Here is a 17,773-nt window from a genome sequence, read left to right as displayed (position 1 = left end):
AATGTTTTCTTAAGATTTGAATGCGACAACTTGTTCAGTGGTAAAACAAATGGAAGCGTTAAATGTTTAAGAGGTTTGTTAAAAAGGCTGTTTAGAAGTTCAGGGGATGTAAAGCACACAAAAGCCCAGGCCCAGACAAAATAAGTGTGCTGTGCTGAACAACTGGCTGGTGATACAGATATTTTCCAATCCTCGCTCGACCAGCAACACGTGCCAGTATTGTGGAAAAACTGTGCTGAATGACTACCACCCTGTCGCCTTGACATTCTTAGTACTGAAAAGCCTTAAATTGTGAAGTCATTTTCTCAGCCTCACCCAGAAGCTCCTCGACACATTTCAGTTTGCCTATAAGCCCAGCAGAGGAGTTGACGCCATTCTTACTCTCCTCAATATGGTCTACAGACATCTAGAGGGTGCCAAATCCCATATTTATTTGACCTTTAACTAGGCAAGTCACTTAAGAACAAATTATTTTCAATGACGGCCTAGGAACAGTGGTTTAACTGCCTTGTTCGGCGGCAGAATTACAGATTTTTACCTTGTTAGCTCGGGGATTCAATCTTGCAACCTTTTGGTTACTAGTCCAACGCTCTAACCACTCGGCTACCTGCCGACCCCATGTTGTCACGCCCTGACCTTAGTATTCTATGTTTTCTTTATTATTTTGGTTAGGTCAGGGTGTGACATGGTTGATGTGTGTGTTTTTGTACTGTCTAGGGGTGTTGTATGTTTATGGGGTTGTTTACCATCTAGGTGTTTATGTCTATGGTTGCCTAGATTGGTTCTCAATTAGAGGCAGCTGTTATTCGTTGTCTCTGATTGGGAACCATATTTAGGCAGCCATCTTCTTTGGGTATTTCGTGGGTTATTGTCTATGTGTTAGTTGCCTGTGTCAGCACTATATTTCGCTTCACATTCGTTTAGTTGTTTTCGTAGTTTGTGTTTCTTCATCGTCATTATTAAAGTAACATGTATTCATATCACGCTGCGCCTTGGTCTCCTCCATTCAACGAACGTGACAGAATAACCCACCGTAAAAGGACCAAGCAGCGTGATAAGGAGGAACAGCGCTTTGGGGAAGAATGGACCCGGGAGAAGGATGAGTGGGTAACAACCTGAGAGGTGGTCGATCGATCCAGAGAGAGTGCCAGTGCCCGCCTGGGATTCGATGGAACAGTGCGAGGAGGAATACAGGAGAATGGAGGAACGGCGATGAAGCCCGAGAGGCACCCCCAATAATTTGGAGTCAGAGTCTCCCTCCAGCCCGGATCTGCCAGAGTCTCCCTCCAGCCCGGGTCCGCCAGAGTCTCCCTCCAGCCCGGGTCCGCCAGAGTCTCCCTCCAGCCCGGGTCCGCCAGAGTCTCCCTCCAGCCCGGGTCCGCCAGAGTCTCCCTCCAGCCCGGGTCCGCCAGAGTCTCCCTCCAGCCCGGGTCCGCCAGAGTCTCCCTCCAGCCCGGGTCCGCCAGAGTCTCCCTCCAGCCCGGGTCCGCCAGAGTCTCCCTCCAGCCCGGGTCCGCCAGAGTCTCCCTCCAGCCCGGGTCCGCCAGAGTCTCCCTCCCTCCCTCCTCTCTCCCTTGTGGCTGTTGGACATTTTATTTCACCTTTATTTAACCAGGTAGGCTAGTTGAGAACAAGTTCTCATTTGCAACTGCAACCTGGCCAAGATAAAGCAAAGCAGTTCGACACATACAACAACACAGAGTTACACATGGAGTAAACAAACATACAATCAATAATACAGTAGAAAAGTCTATATACAGCATGTGCAAATGAGGTAGGATAAGAGAGGTAAGGCAATAAATAGGCTATGGTGGAAAATGAATTACAATACAGCAAATAAACACTGGAATGGTAGGATGTGCAGAAGATGAATGTGCAAGTTGAGATACTGGAGTGCAGAGGAGCAAGATAAATAAATACAGTATGGGGATGAGGTAGATTGGATGGGCTATTTACAGATGAGCTATGTACAGGTGCAGTGATCTGTGCAGTGAGCTGCTCTGACAGCTGGTACTTAAAACTAGTGAGGGAGGTAAGAGTCTCCAGCTTCAGAGATTTTTGCAGTTCGTTCCAGTCATTGGCAGCAGAGAACTGGAAGGAGAGGCGGCCAAAGGAAGAATTGGCTTTGGGGGTGACCAGTGAGACCACCTGCTGGAGCGCGTGCTACGGGTGGGTGCTGCTATGGTGACCAGTGAGCTGAGATAAGGCGGGGCTTTACCCAGCTTCCTAAGCGAACGGTCACAGTGGGTCGGACATACGCAACACCAACACAGGCTCTCCTCAGGGACGTGTTTTGTCCCCACTCCTGTACACTAATAGTTGTACTAGTTCCCATCCTGACAGACACCTCGTTAAGTTCGCTGATGACACTGCCTTGATCAGCCTGTTGCACGATGACGAGGCACACCATGGCACGGTCCTAAATGAGTGGTGCATAGAGATGTGCATAGACTTTAGGAAGAGTACAACAAATACCTCTATAACATCTATCAGAGGTCAGAACAAATATCTGGCTGTCCTCTTGGACAATAAGCTTCAGTGGAGTAAATATACAGACCTGATCTACAAAAAGAGTCAACAGAGACTGTACTTTCTCAAAAAGCTGGCATCTTTTAATGTTAATTGTACTGTACTGACTCTGTTTTACAAATCTTTCATTGAGACTATTTTAACTTTTTGTATAGTTTGTTGGTTTGGCAATGCCACTGTCAGTCAGAGAAATATGCTGAGAAGGATTATCACCACAGCAAGCAAGGAACTTGGAGTCAAACAGACAGGCCTGGATTATATCTTTAAGGTCAGGGCCCTCCGCAAGGCTCACAAAATCAAAAATTTAGACCCAAGCCACCCCTTGTACCCGGACTTTGAACTACTCCCTTCTGGGCGCAGGTATAGGGTACACCCCTCGGCAGGAAAAACAGAATTAGACAATAATTTGTGCCAAATGTGATATCCCTCCTAAATAGCTTGTGCTAATGTTCCTATTGACCCAGTAAGGCCAGCAGGCTAGTCTCTTTTTATTGGTATGTAACTGTTATGAACGTTGTATTGTCAATTTGCTTTGTATTTAAATACCACTTTAAACGTGTACATGACACTGCAACAACATTTCCCCACGGGGACAATAAAGTCAGTAAAGTAAAAGTAAAGAAAAAATTGCATTTTATCTCAATTGTTAAATGCATTTAAGATGCTTTACAGTTCTACTCAACGACATGCATCTTCTTGAAATGTAGTGTATTAGTTTATTTTTCCAAAGGATGTATTGTCACCTCTGCATGGTTTGTCACGTTTGTCAAATGACATCACTCCTTGCATTAGCACCTCAGCCTACAGATTACAGTGAATTTATTGCTGTCTAAGAGTAGTTGGCTATTCCTACAGGTATAATTACACCGTTAAACTAAAGTAACAAGTGTGTAACATCACTAGCATATCCCTTGTACGTTAAAAGTACAATAGCTTTGGTGAACTCTTGCAATACTTCAGAGGAAGTGGTCAAGCGACAGGGATAACTGGTCCCCAAATCTGTCTTCTGCAGCAGATGGCTTTAAAAAAAGAAAATGTTTGGCATTGTATGGAGGTCAATGAGTGTCAAATTTGGAGTTTGCCTGTTCACACACGTATCTGCCCTCTCATTGGCTACAATGGTCCCACGTGACCTTGCCGCCTCTCGACTGCCTTCCAATGTTTAAGACATTTCTTTCCATTGTTAGAGCGGCCACTTGAGGATCTGGTTAATATAATGGATCATCAGTGCTTCAATAGACTTTCTTCAAACTTGTGTTGTCTTATTCCAGTGCATTTATATGGTGTTGAGCACATTACACTGCAGTGTATTTGTAATACTAAATCACATTTTATAGGGTATGAATGACATGTGACATTAACACACTACTTGAATAGCTTCCTGTGTCAGAATACATTTGAATAGTGTACAGAGTACATCTCAAATGCTGGTGGTGTTCCACTGCTCAGACCTGGATGCATTCCAGACTAAGGAAATGACCTCTAAAATCATTTTGGGCAGTTAAATGTAACAAAACTTAAAATGCTATCTGTTTTTTTAACACTATAAATTTGTTTACTAGCATGATAGCTGTACTTTTAGCTCATTGTTGACGTAACTTGTTGGCCATTAGCTAATCTGTGTTTCTCAGTGAGTTCAAAGCACACGAATGCATCCAACTGGTATTTACAACTTCACAACTGGTAATTACCGCCTTGCCACTTGGTTTTAAAAATGCTGCACAACATATTGGTCGTGTTCCCCTGCTTAGACGTTGCGTGCATCAACCAATGATTGAGTGCCACGTCATTGACTGTGCCATCGACTGACAGATTGCTATAACATATGCGTAAAATACCTATCCGGGTATCATGTAATATAAAACACAGCAGAGACATGACATTGTTGTAAGATCTGGCATGCGTCAGCAACATCTGGGCAGAGGAACGTGCCCAAAATGTGGCACGCTGGCATATAAAATACCTATCCATGCATTGAAAAATCTGCCAGTCGTCAGCAAAGTCTAAGCAGAGTGTGGTAGGAGAATCAGAATGAACTAATGGTTGCATGCCATGTCATCAACTATGCCGTCGGGCACCAGATTGCTGTAACATATGTGGTTAGCTGATATGTAAATGACCTATCTAGGCGTTGTAAGATCTGGCATGCGTCAGCAATGTCTGAGCAGGGGAACACGGCCAAGTACTGCATCTCACTTACCCCCTACCCTGGAGGGGAGCCTGTTCCTTATTGGCCACCACACACCTCCATCAAAAACCAATAACAACCACCTGGAAAGAGGCAGGCCATTCCTATAAAAGGTTTCTCACCTGCATTTATTATACCTCTTTCCACCAACAAAACTAGTTTAACAGAGTCCTACACATTGTATACTGTAAAATGTAGGTAATGTATTATTGTGGTGGTCAATGTTAAGTATATGCCTATTGTAAATGTATATATTGTTTGTAACAGAACCTCACCTAACAGACACTAGCTCGCCCTCCAACCCAGACTTGCAAAATTGGCTTGAGCAAGATGAAAAGCTAGCCAGCCAGATAAATTAGCCCCTAGGTCTTGGATAACTATTCTCAATATGAAGTGTCCCAGTTCAGCTATTGTTTCCCTGGAGCAGGTCTCCAGGGGCCCCGGACATCGCAGAGGGGCAAGCCTACGACAAATGGGAAGGCGTGGAGATGGCTGCTAAGATCAATGCTATGCTGATGGCCAAGAGGAAAACGGATGGTTCCTCTGCCACTACCTGATAAGGTGACCAAGGGTTCATGTAACGTTCTCTTCCTCCGTCCTGGTCCCGAGGAACCACTGCCCAGGCTTTTGATCCAGCCCTAAGGGTCAATTATCCATTGAGACTCAAACTCCAGACTAGATTTTGTTCATACTTGTGTTTGACAACTGTAATTATTGTCAAGTACAAAACAGTGTACAAAACATTAGGAACACCTTCCTAATATTGAGTTGCACCCCCTTTTGCCCTCAGAACAGCCTCAACTCGTCGAGGCATGGACTACAAGGTGTCAAAAGCATTCCACAAGGATGCTGGCCCATGTTGACTCCAATGCTGGCTGGATGTCCCTTGGATGCTAACCCATTCTTGAGACACACAGGAAACTGCTGAGCGTCAAAAACCCAGCAAGTTGCAGTTCTTCACACACACACAAACCGGTGCTCCTGGCACCAACCATATCCCATTCAAAGGCTCTTAAATATTTTGCCTTGCCCATTCACCCTCTGAATGGCACACATACACAATCCATGTATCAATGCTTAGAAATCCTCCTTTAACCTGTGTTCTACCCTTCATCCACACTGGTAGAATCCGTGATCAATCGGGGATCATAGCTTTCACTTGGTCAGTCTGTCATGGAAAGAACATGTTCCTAATGTGTTGTACACTCAGTGTACAGTACGTAGCCAAGTCCCATTGCTGGTGGTAATAGCCGAGGTCAGTTGACACCATGAGGCCCTCACTTATACCACCTCCTATAGTAAAACAGCAAAATGAACAACCCAGACACACCAGGGTTACTGCTGCTGCTCAAACCCTTCTCTAGGCAGCCAGTCTCTAACGCAGTACTGTTCCTGGGGACTGTACAGGCTTTTGTTCCAGCCCAGTACTAACAAACATAACTCAACCAATCAGGGGCTTTAGTAGCCCACTGGGCAAGAACTAAAGCCTGGATGGTTTCCCTGGAGTGTCTAACACTGTAACTGCATGATATTGTGTGACCATGATATAAGATCTTCAGTGTATGTATACTGAACAAAAATATAACCTCAACATGCAATGATTTTACTGAGTTACAGTTCATATAAGGAAATCAGTCAATTTAAATAAATGAATTACGCTGTAATCTTTGGATTTCACATGACTGCACAGGGGTGCAGCCATGGGTGGGCCTGCAAGGGCATAGGCCCACCCATTTGGCAGCTAGGCCCACCCACTGGGGAGCCAGTCCCAGCTAATCAGAATGAGTTTTTCCCCACAAAAGGGCTTTATTACTGAAATAAATTATCCTCAGTTTCATCAGCTGTCCGGGTTCCTGGTCTCAAACTGTGACAACGCTCCCACTCTGTCTGCTGAATTCTTTCTCTCTGCTCTTGTTTTCCTTCAAAGAATGTCGGTGGGCGGAGCCGGGAGGGTCATCAGCTAAATGGGACACACATGGGCTCGGGTGTGTCCTGGGGATAAATACCCCCCCCCGCCACACACACACTCATTGAGGAGACACTCTCCATGCATAAACACTGTTGGAAGCTTGCAACACCCCTCATTATCACATCGATGCATGCAACCACTCACTTACACACCATTGTTACTTGTTTGTAGTGTACTTAATATATTTAATAAATATTTTTGTTACTCCTCAATCTCCACGTTGTCTCCATTTTTTGTTAGGAGACGGTTTGTGATGTGGGGGCTCATCCGGGATCTTAAGGTTGGTTCTTAAACATTTTGGTGGATAGTATTTTGTTGCATTATGATGGATTAATGCTATTTGGGATGTGTTTTGGTTGGTATTCACTGCCTAGTCATAAGTGTTCGGTGTAGTGCCTTAGAGACATAGCAGTGTTTTTGGTTGTCCGGTGATATCCAGGCAACGTGTTAAGATCACTGGTGTGAGTCATTTCTTTGGGAGAAAATGTGGAGTTAAAGTGATAACTCTGTAGGTGTTTTGTTTGTCTCGTGACAGCTTTTTTGAATTGCGTAGTTTGGTAGGCCTGGTGTCAGTATATATTTTTTTTTAACTTGCTACTGGTGGATAGGTGGTGGTCTACGTTGGAGAGTAACGTTGGTTAGTTTCCAGGCCCCTGCCTACGCAGGAAACTCCTATACCAACAGCAAGTAGAGCATCGGTCTGATTAGGTGAGTACAATCTGCTATGTACCTCAGTGGGAGATTTGGGCAGGGGAATGTCATTTGTTACCAGGAGCTATAGCCTGTCTTTTCCCCTGTTAGGCTTAGTGACGTGTTCAACTTTGGAATATGTTGGGCATGGTTCTTGTTTTGTTGGTGTTCCCTGGATTTATGGGGGTGATGACCCTCCCACTCTGACATTCTCTTAGTTTGTCTTAATAGGATATCGGTGGGTGGAGCTGGGAGGGCTGTCAGCTAAATGGGACACATGGGCTCGGGTGTCCCCTGGGGATGAGTACACCTTCCCCCATTCATTGACTCTCTGCGGCCACGCAGACACACTGTTGGATTTTGGTTGTGGCTGTTTTTTTTTTTTTGCTTTGGCACCTCAACATACCTCATCACATCTATGCACGCAACCACTCACGTATATGATTGACCACACACACACCATGGTTACTTGTTTATAGTTTTACTTTAGTTTAAAAATATTTGTTATTCATTGACCTTCATGTTGAATCCCTTTTGTTAAGGGCTATGAGCCGGTTCGTGACAGACATCCCGCAGGTGAAGAAGCCGGATGGAGGTCCTGGGCTGGCGAGGCTTATGGCTTGGGGGTAGAAGCTGTTAAGGTGCCTTTTGGTCCCAGACTTGGCACTCCGGTACTGCTTGCCGTGCAGCAGCAGAGATGTCTGACAACAGTATTCTCACTGGAATAGAATAATTATCAACCTTTGAAAGCAGCATAATGATGAGATTCTGATTAGAATCACTGATCTGATTCTGACATGGTTAGCTTGAAAACATTAAGTTGAGAACCTGGAAATCAACAATTATATTAAATTATAATGATTATAATTATATATATAATTAAATTATAATTATTCCCCTGTCTTTTGGGGCTGTTTTATTTATATCATGCACTTGGATGTTATTCAGTAATGAAAAGTGACTTACAAATCGTTTGAACCATTTTGTCCCTAAAGCAAACCCACAAGGTTTCAGATAAACCTAGAGGTCAAACAGGGAAATGGTTCCATTTCATTTTTCCCATAGGGGATTTTAGTAACACTTAAAATAAGGGCTTTTTCTCCTTTAGGCTTACCCTGGTGTGACATTTTGATAACCATGTAAGTCTCTCGGACAAGGGGACTTATTAATATATTCGTCCTCCAACCTGTTCATGTCTGTACAATCTGGGTGTTTCACTCTTCAGGACTCCTTTACATTTATGCTTTTGTTTTGATAAAAGTTTTGATAAATTGTAATACGAGTTATATTCGGATATCTCGTTTTAACCAGCATTCTTTGTGCCAAGTACTGTGATGACCCTCCTATATTTGACATTTTAGTCATTTGGATGCTCTTATCAAGAGTCAAGTTTCTTGCTCAAGTGCACGTCGGCATATTTTTCACCTTGTCGGCTCGGGGTGTCAAACAGCAACCTTTCAGTTACTGGCCTCTCTCTCTCTCAATGAGGGTCCAATAAACCTGGAGAGGCCCATCCTGACTATCTTACAGTACACATGTAGGCTATGCAGCTCAGCCTCAGAACAGCTGTGTTCTGCCGGGTTTTTTTGCTCACCAACTACTGAATACGCTAAAACTCATCCATGACCAGGAACTTGGCTGTCCTTGACTCAACGCTGGGTGGGAAAACTACTTTAGGCTTTGGCCGGGGTAGGCTGTCATTATAAATAACAATTTGTTCTTAACTGACTTGCCTAGTTAAGGTAAAACTAAATTAAGTGTCAAGGACTGGATAGGAGATGCTCCTTCAAAAAACATCCTTATCTTGCTCACGCCTACGCTCACCAAAAGTGGATGTGACTACAGTCTTCTGTTTCCTCTTGTCACCTTGTCAATGCTGAGACTGCACCGTTGAGCAATATAGATGGCCTTTCTCCTTAGCTCTGCAAAATAACACATCTCTAGTGCTGAGAGAGTCCACAGCTCTAGCTAGGTCAAGTGAGGGTGACTGAAGCATGACTGAAATACAATTGGTGAAAAATCTGCCCTTGAGCAAGGCAGTTAACCCCCACAACTGCTCCCCGGGCACTGTTGACGTCAATTGAAGGCAGGCCCCCACACCTGTCTGATTCAGAGGGGTTTTGTTAAATGCGGACGACACATTTCTGTTAAATGCATTTAGTTGTGCAACCCCTCCAGCTTAAATATAAATCACATGAACATAAGGTTGCTGGAGTTTGACAGGCTTTCCATCTTCCCCAAGCCCTGGAGCTTTTCTGGGAGTTTCTCTTTTTACCACGTGGCCTGATTAGAAACTCTAGTCCCATCATTGCCCATATTCAACCTTTTTACAACAGTCAAATGGTTAGGCTACCAGATCAGATAACCTGGTTAGGCTACCAGATCAGGGAAAAACTAAAGGCCCCAGGAACAATCACTTGCTTCACCATTGGGACCTGTGGTGTGCCACCTCTGCTCTGTATGGTTGCAATTAATTCTGCCTGTTACCCTCTCAGAAATGCCCAGTTCGCAGTGTGTAGGCTAGGCTTACAGGGCACAAAAGCCTGTGTCCAATGCATATCTCCTGGGTTCTGGTTGAGATGCAATGCTCAACTGACTGGAACAATTTTGAAGTTGTCTTGCCAAAATCAATTCAAGTAGCCTATAAAAGTTGTGTTGCTATATAGATTACATAACCTTTGGCCAGACAGGATGATATTAGGTATATTGTCATTTCAGTAAGTTACTCCAATGACTGTATATATGAATGGTGACACCAATCATTCCTATTTGAAGCCTTAATAGCACATTGAACCAATAGCTACCCAGACTATCTGCATTGACCCTTTTTGCACTATTTTTTAACTCATCACATATACTGCTCTTACTGGTTACCTATCCTTTTTCCTAGTCACGTCATCCCTTCTTCCAGTGCATTCGGAATGTATTCAGACCCCTTCACTTTTTCCACATTTTGTTACGTTGCAGCCTTTATTCTAAAATTGATTCCATTTCCTCACCATATGGAACATTTCTGGGATCTTTCATTTCAGCTCATGAAACATGGGACCAAGACTTTTACATGTTGCGTTTTATATTTTTATTCATTGTATGTAGCCTTAGAAATAAGGTTTATGAAATCAGTAACATTAATATATTGGCCATCTGAGTCTCACTATAATAATCCGTTTGATACAGCAGTAGCAATACCGGGATATAACATCTCGAGAACAAACAGGAATGCCTATGGTTGTTGTGCATTTTCAGAGTCATATTCTTGTGAAGTTTAGAGGATCTCATGTCTAAAGCTGAAGTGTTGTGGTTGAACGTTCACCTGCCTCACCTAAAGCCTCTTCTTTAGGGTGCTGCTATAGGCCACCAAGTGATAACTAGCACTAGTTGATAATGCAAAAGCTGTCTGGTTGAGGGACGAGGCAAAAAGTGATGGATAAGTCTGGCTGCACATCTGATTGGCAAACTTACTGTATTGACAAATTATGACTAAACAAAATAAATTGTATTAAGCCAAGAAATTACAAGAACATTTAAAAATAGAAAAAAGCTTTCAAATACTTTAAATTAAATTATGGACAGACTAATTCAAATATTTTACATCGAATCAGATTGCTCATTTATCAACCTTTTGATGGTGCCTATTACTTTAATTACTATTTCATTGGCAAACATAGTAATGAAATGGCCACAACAAACTTTGTGCCATCATATTCATGCATAAAATACCTAATAATGAAAGAAAAGCATTGTAATTTAAAATTCTGCAAAGTTAGGTTGGGTGAGGAGGAAAAATGTATTGTCCATAAATGAGAAACCCCTGGTTTTGACAATTTAGATAGAAAGCTACTGAGGATGGTAGCCGCACGGCCGGTCCGCTCTTTAGGTAGGACTAGGCTGCCGCCTGTGGCAGCAGATTGACAAGGGCGGCCTTTTCTGAGCTAAACTGACCAAGACTCACCAACAACACACAACCTCACATAATTCTGACCAAAAACTCTCAACCAGTGGCATATGGGCTTTTTTAGGTGATTCCTGATGCCGCCATTTAATAACCATTCTCAGCACGCATCTCTGCAGCGCTCCACCAACATGCAGTCCAAACAAAGTACAGAAATCATGTAGCAGATTTAGGATATGGAAGAAAGTTTGTGTCCTTTTCTGTAGCCTACAGGATGGATATAAAAATGTATGAACATTTAATGAGATGGACACTTTTTACATCATGAAGCTTTCTCTGATCAAATAGCCTAACCTAAATGGCCCTCAACAACAATAAACTATTTTAAAAAGCGCTGTCATGTTAATTAACATCTCCTAAAAATACGACATGTCAAAGTAAAATGGACAATCACTGTTGTCCAGAAGTTTTACCCCATTGGCATGATTTAGTGCTTTCAAGTTTGTGGCAGAATTTTTTTGGACAAGCTGATCATAGTTCAAAAGAAAATACTATTGCATTTTCCGTTGTGTAAACACATTGCAAACAGGCTTGTGATAACTCCTGATAAAGTTGGGTAGCTGATATTCAGAGATGAGACAGTCAAATTGATTGGTCACAGCAATCAAGACTAATAAAGCCAATGCAATGACCTGTTTTACAAACTGTGGACCTACCACATGGGTGTGCATTCATAAAATTCCATTGCTGGCTGACATTGTAGGCTACACCCCAGTAAGCAAACATCTTTGTTCGGTCCTTTCCGGGCATAGTTTATGTTTTGCAAACTGTATGCTTACCACAGATGGGAATTCATTCAAGGCAACACTCTAGTCTACACCTCAGTAAGCAAGGACTGGCGCCTTTTGGAAGTCTTTTTTTGTGTAGTGCAGTTCTGGAATGGCCTTGACTTCTACATCAATTGAAAATTGGTTTTTGGTACTTCCGGACCAAAGCTGAACCAATCATGGCCTTGATGTCTATAAATGACTTCTTTTCAACTTTCATCAGGCACATTTTTTGCTTCTGAATTTCTACATCTGGAAAATACATATTTTCAACGACCCCAGGCTGTGTCACAACCAGCCGTGAGAGTAGCAGCAATGACAAGATCATAATTGGATATCACAAAATTGAGGAGAAAAAGGGGGTAAAAGTGTTTTTTTAAATATTTAAACACAAAGATTGGGAGCTGTACTGTTAAATTTCAGTGCAGCCTTTCGATATTATTGACCACACCGTGTTGAAAAATACTTGACATTTCAACCTCTGCCATATCATAGACTCAGAACCATCTATCTAATAGAGCAGAGGGTTCTCTTTAATGGATGCATCGCTAATGTTAAACATGTAAAGTGTGGTGTGCCCTCTACTCTATTCTATTTTTTACTAATGACCTGCCACAGGCATTAAACAAAGCCTGTGTGTCAATGTATGCTGATGATTCAACCCTATACGCTCAGCATCCAGTTAGTGAAATCACTGCAACCCTGAACAAAGAGTTTGTCAGTTTTAGAATGGGTGGCCAGTAATAAACTAGTCTGAAACATCTAAGCGCATTGTATTTGGTACAAATCATTCCCTAAATTCTAGACTCAGCTGAATCTGATCATTAATAATGGTTCTGTTGAGGAGACTAAATTACTTAAACATATTGATTCAATGGTTGTATAGACTGGGAGAGGTCTGTCGGTGAAAGAGATGCTATGTTTTGACTCCACAAAGCAAGTCATGCAGGCTCTAATGTAATCTTATCTTGATTATTGCCCAGTTATATGGTCAGGTGCTGTAAAGGACCTAGAAAAACTGTTGCTGGCCCAGAACTGAGGCACATTTGAATCCGTATTATCAGAGGGCTAATATCAATACTATGCATGCCAGTCTCTCTAGGCTAAAAAGTAGAGGAGACATTGACTGCATCACTTTTCTTTCAATTGGGAGTGTTGAATTCCCAATTGTTTGCATAGTTAATTTACACTCAGCTCTGACACACACTTACCCCACCAGACATGCCACCAGGGATCTTTTCACAGTCCCTAAATTCAAGAAAACGTACAGTATTATTTAGAGCCATCATTGCAAGGAACTACGTTCCATCTCAGATTGCTCAAGTGGACAGCAAATGTGGATTAAAAAAACACCTCATTGCACAATACTGCTCCCCTATTTAACCTAGATTGTTTTGTGAGTGTATATACTGATATGTGGGCTGTGTGATGTTTTAGATGTATTTACACTGAACATAAATATACATGTAAAGTGTTTGGGTCTCATTTTTCAGGAGCTAATAAATATCCCAGAAATGTTCCATATGCACAAGACTTCAATCAAATGTATATCCCTGTTAGTGAGCATTTCTCATTTGGCAAGATAATACACCTGACAGGTGTGGCATATCAAGAAACTGATTACACAGCATGACGCAATGCCTTTACCATAAATCATTAAACAGGTACACCTGTGTTCACAACTTCAGACCACGTGTATGGGCAAGTGGGTTGCTGATGTCAATGTTGTGTCCCATGGTCGTGGTGGGATTATGGTATGGGCAAGCATAAACTACGGACAACAAACACAATTGCATTTTATTGATTAGAGCGTTAATTCACAGACATACCGTGACGAGTTCCGGAGGCCCATTGTCGTGCCATTCTTCCGCTGCAATCACCTCACGTTTCAGCATGCTAATGCACGGCCACATGTCGCAAGAATCTGCACACAATTCCTGGAAGGTGACAATGTCGCAGTTCTTCCATGGACTGCATACTCACCAGACCGGTCACTCATTGAGTATGGTACGTACAGGTTGTCTACATTACAACCAGAAACACAATGTGTATATGCCGTATTATGCCAAAGTATAATAGTAACTCCCCCACCACCATTCTATTTTACAGGCATGTATAGATCGGTTCCCCGAGGACCACGCTGTCGTCAAAGAAAATGTCTCAATGTTGAAAGTTGAGGACTAAACTATCCTAATAAATGTGTTTTGTGAAGGCTACCCATGTTAAATTAAGTGTAGCCTACTTAAAAGTAGGGCTGAGCGTTGACTGGAAGGCCGACGTTAAATTGCATTGAGTTCTACTTCAGGCAGAAACTAGCGTCTGAATCAGGAAAGTTTCCTCTCTCGAACTTTACAGGCGAGAATATAATATATAAGGGCTGAGAGAATGTTGCAGGACATTTCCTGGAAAACAGAGGCAGAGGAAATGTGCAGGTTTTTATATCTCGTCTCATGCTGTACTACACATTTTGCGCTTAGAGAATTTAGCATTTTTAAAGCTAAATACGAGTTGTTGACTGATAAAGGCACAGGATTATTTGCGGTCTTGTTTGCTAAATGCAGACCAGCCAACTATGCATTGGCAGTGAGACACGCATTTCACACTTTTCTCATGCACTCGCCGCACACCTTATCTCACGCATTGAAAAGTACATGTTTTATTTAACTTTGTCGTCCATTGTATAGTTGGCGAGTTAACTTTATCTATGCTCCAAATCTTTTTGAAATCGGAGCATCTGCGCCTGCAATTTAATTTAACATCACGTGCGTAACCTCTCGTTTTGCCACAGTACTGTGAACTGCGGCACATTGACGCATATGATTGGTCTAGTTATGTAAGGGATTGGTTGGATGTTTTAAAAAAACACCCCTCAAGATTGGAGTTCAATGGAGATCAAGAACGTTATCCATTCAGTTGATAAAACTGTGAAAAGTGTTTTATGTACATTATTGTCAACATATTAGGTTGTTTTTACTCCTGTCCCCATTGCACAAGGCAACCTTTTGACAGCATGTACTAAAGTCGATTTAGAGATTGGCATTTAGGCTCTGACAGTGAAAAGGCAGCACCAGACCTACAGTATGTTTCAGCAGGGACGTTTGGTAGGGTTACCTGATTTGTAGCTATGTACATTTTGTGAAACAGATTGTGAACCCAAAAGTGTAAGTTTGATTCTGGGGGGGGGGGGACACAATAAATATATAAAAATGTTGGTTTGGGTGTAGTGGCAGATTTAATGTCTAGTTGTCTTAAGGAGATATCTATTTATTTTAGTATGATCAGTGGAACAGTTCTCATTCTTAACAATGGGCTAAAATAAAGGGTAAAATGCTCCTCAGTTTCATCAGCTGTCTGTGTTGCTGGTCTCAGACGATACCGCAGGTGAGGAAGCCAGGTGTGGAGGTCCTGGACTGGCATGGTTATACGTTGTTGGACATACTGACAAATTCTCTAAACGACTGGGACCCACGCTGAGAGGACTTACATCCAGACCACAGCACCAAAAGCCACACCCACACCCACAACCCAACCAATCAACAGCCCCCAAACCACACGACCAACAACATTGGACACTTTATGGAAGATAAAGCCTTCATTATCTCCTCCTGGAATATCCAAGGCCTGAGGTCATCTGACCTTGGCATAAAGAGCAGGAAGCTGGATTTCAAAGAAATCAGAAATACAGACATTGTCATCCTACAAGAAACATGGTATAGAGGAGACGGACCCACTGGTTTCCCTCTAGATTACAGAGAGCTGATAGTCCCATCCACCAAATTACCAGGTGTGAAACAGGGGAGGGACTCTGGGTATGCTAATTTGGTATAGAGCAGACCTAACTCACTCTTAAATCAATCAAAACAGGAACATTTTACATTTGGCTAGAAATTCAAAAGGAAATGATCTTCAGAGGAAAATGTCCTGTGTGCTACCGATATCCCCCCACTAGAATCCCCATACTTTAATGAAGACAGCTTCTCCATCTTGGAGGGGGAAATCAATCATTTCCAAGCTAAGGACATGTACTACTCTGTGGCGTCCTAAATGCCAGAACCGGATAAGAACCTGACACCCTCAATACCTGGAGGTGACAGCATTCGCTCCCCTATATGCCCCCTCCTAGGCACAACTATGACAACATAACCAACAAAAACGGGTCAAAACTCCTGCAGCTCTGTCGCACGCTGGGTATGTACATAGTCAATGGTAGGCTTTGAGGGGACACCTATGGTAGGTACACCTATAGATCCTCACTTGGCAGTAGTACTGTGGACTACTTTATCACTGACCTCAACCCGGAGTATCTGAGCGTTCAGTCAGCCCACTGACACCGCTATCAGATCACAGCAAAATCGCAGTCAACATGAACAGATCAATACTTAATAATGAGGCATCAAAGCCAGAGGAACTGAATAATATTAAGAAATGCTATAGATGGAAGGAATGTAGTGTGGAAACCTAACAAAAAACTATTAGGCAACAACATATTCAATCCCTTTTAGACAACTTCCTCGACAAAACGTTCCACTGTAATAGTGAAGGTGTAAACTTGACAGAGAAAATCTAAGCAGCTTCCCTATGAAATCAAAACATTTTGAACAGAAAACCAAAGAAAATTTACACTGACAATTAGGTTTTTGAATTCTTCATCAAACCAAGAAAGAAATTGAGAAACCTATCCAACCAAAAACCATAAAGACCCAGAAAACCTTAGTCTGCGCCTTCACTATAGTGAATCACAAAAACAATACAGAAATACACTACGGAAAAAGAAGGAACAGCACATCAGAAATCAGCTCAATGTAATTGAAGAATCCATAGACTAACCACTTCTGGGAAAATTGGAAAACACTAAACAAACAACACAGCGTTATCTATCCAAAAATGGAGATGTATGGGTAAATCTTTTTGGCCCTATAACAAAGGACAAACAGCAAAAACATATACATGATCAAATACAAATATTAGAATAAACTATTAAAGACTACCAGAACCCACTGGATTCTCAAATTACATTGAATGAACTGCAGGAGAAAATACAAACCCTCCAACCCAAAAAGGCCTGTGGTGTTGATGGTATCTTCAATGAAATGATAAAATATACAGACAACAAATTCTAATTGGCTATACTTAAACTCTTTAACCTCATGCTTCGCTCTGGCATCTTCCGCAATTATTGAAACCAAGGACTGATCACCCCAATCCACAAAAGTGGAGACACATTTTGATCCCAATAACTACCGTGGTATATGCATCAACAGCAATCTTGGGAAAATCCTCTGTATTATCATTAACAACAGACCCGTACATTTCCTCAGTGAAAACAATGTACTGAGCAAATGTGGAATTGGTTTTTTACAAATTGACCGTACGACAGAACATGTATTCACCCTGCACACCCTAGTTGACAAACAAACAAAGGCAAAGTCTTCTCATGCTTTGTTGATTTCAAAAAAGCCTTTGACTCAATTTAGCATGAGGGTTTGCTATCCAAATTGATATAAAGTGGTGTTGGGGGAAAACCATAAGACATTATAAAATCCATGTACACAAACAAGTGTGCGGTTGAAATGGGCAAAAAACACTAATTTCTTTCCACAGGGCCGTGGGCTAAGACAAGAATGCAGCTTAAGCCCCATCCTCTTCAACATGTATATCAACAAATTGGCAAGAGCACT

At 42.3% G+C, this 17,773-nt stretch overlaps 1 long non-coding RNA gene across 2 annotated transcripts; it reads left to right on the top strand.

Moving 5' to 3' along the window:
• The first annotated feature begins 13,772 nt into the window (after positions 1–13,772).
• LOC116375262 (uncharacterized) lies at positions 13,773–15,275 on the top strand. Of its 2 annotated transcripts, XR_004210992.1 has the most exons (3): positions 13,773–13,849; positions 13,919–14,102; positions 14,205–15,275. It is a non-coding gene; the product is annotated as an uncharacterized LOC116375262 (long non-coding RNA). The 2 variants fall into 2 exon arrangements; XR_004210991.1 differs by having other exon boundaries at positions 13,779–14,102.
• Positions 15,276–17,773: the final 2,498 nt, after the last annotated feature.

The sequence above is a fragment of the Oncorhynchus kisutch genome, linkage group LG9, assembly GCF_002021735.2.
Source record: "Oncorhynchus kisutch isolate 150728-3 linkage group LG9, Okis_V2, whole genome shotgun sequence".
NCBI lineage: Eukaryota > Metazoa > Chordata > Actinopteri > Salmoniformes > Salmonidae > Oncorhynchus > Oncorhynchus kisutch.
This window is presented reverse-complemented; position numbering and strand designations above follow the sequence as displayed.